The sequence below is a fragment of the Lynx canadensis genome, chromosome A3 (genome assembly GCF_007474595.2).
Source record: "Lynx canadensis isolate LIC74 chromosome A3, mLynCan4.pri.v2, whole genome shotgun sequence".
Taxonomy (NCBI): domain Eukaryota; kingdom Metazoa; phylum Chordata; class Mammalia; order Carnivora; family Felidae; genus Lynx; species Lynx canadensis.
The window spans coordinates 49,591,338-49,592,830 of record NC_044305.1 but is presented as its reverse complement, the minus strand read 5'-3'; the positions used below and the strand labels follow the sequence as shown (position 1 = coordinate 49,592,830).

General features: G+C 37.2%; 1 pseudogene; it reads right to left on the bottom strand.

Annotated features, from left to right (window-relative positions):
* Positions 1-333: 333 nt before the first annotated feature.
* Positions 334-856, bottom strand: LOC115510413 (annotated as a pseudogene).
* Positions 857-1,493: the final 637 nt, after the last annotated feature.

The following is a 1,493-nucleotide window of genomic DNA, read 5'->3' as shown; positions in this document are numbered from 1 at the left end:
TCACAATAATAGGACAAAAGAGGGAGCAGGGAACAGAGCTACACTGGAGCAAAGTCTTTGTGTATTACTGAAATTTATTAGCCTTAGAACTAGATTATTACAAAAATTTTGTTTATTTTTATTTATTCATTTTGAGAGACAGAGAGAGAGCAAGCAGAGGAGGGGACAGAGAGAGAAGGAGACAGAATCCCAAGCAGGCTCCATGCTATCAGTGCAGAGACCAATGCAGTGCTTGAGCTCATGAACGATGAGATCATGACATGAGCCAAAATCAAGAGTCATACGCTTAACTGACTGAACCACCCAGGCACCCTGGGCCTAGATTATTTTAAGTTTTTTTTTTTTTTTAAAGTTCTTAGTTTATGAATCCTCTCATGAAAAATCTGCACAAACGCCAGATAGTCCCTGAAGCATCTTTACTCCTTCTGTTGTCCAATCTCCAGCTCACTTTTTGCCAGCACCAACATTAGCTTTTGCAGTTCCCCTGACTTTCTTCATTCGGTTCTTGCGTTCCTTCCGCTGTTTTCTTGACGTCTTTTTCTTCTCATACAGGCCATGTCGTGCAAGTCTATGTTTGGGTGCATTTTTCTTTGCATAATCCAAGGAATCATAAATCATGCCAAAGCCAGTTGTCTTGCCACCTCCAAAATGGGTTCTGAATCCAAATACAAAGATGACATCTGGTGTGGTCTTGTACATTTTGGCTAGTTTTTCCCGAATTTCTGTCTTTGGTACTGTTGCCTTTCAGGGGTGAAGAACATCGATGACCATCTGTTTCCACTGAAGTAGTCGGTTGGTCATGAACTTCCTGGTCCGGATAGTTACTGTGTCATTCATGGTGGTGGTCGAGCTTTAGGCAGCCAGGGAGGAAAAGAGCTAGATTATTTTAAGTTAATAAGTTCATTGTAATCCCCAGGGCAATCACTAAGAAATTATCCAAAAAAAAAAAAAAAAAAAGAAATAAACAGCAAGGGAATTAAAATGATATATTAGAAAATATTTAAATAGAGAAGGCAGTCATGGAGTAATAGAAGAACCAAAAAGATGTAAGAATGTAGAAGACAAATAGCAAAATGAAAGACATAAATTCTACCTTATCAGTAATTATTTGGAATGTAAATGGATTAAACATTCCAATAAAAAGGCAAGGATTGCTGGAATGGGCTAAAAATGATCCAACTGCTCTATAAGCCAACCAGGAAAAGAGTTCCTTTATAAGCTAATTTATTAATGCTCTCTCAAGATAAGGCAACATTACACAATTAATTACATAATGAGAAGGAAAGGTCTTTCTGGATCACAGACACATAAACACACACAGATTGCTTCAATTATAGCCCTTTTCCCCACTAAATGATCTTGCCACCTTTGTTGAAAATCATTTAACATATATATACAGACTTACTTCTGTGCTATTTATTCTATTCTATTGGTTTGTTTGTCTTTATGGTAGTATAGCTGTGGATTTCATAGATACCCTTTAATAGTTTGAG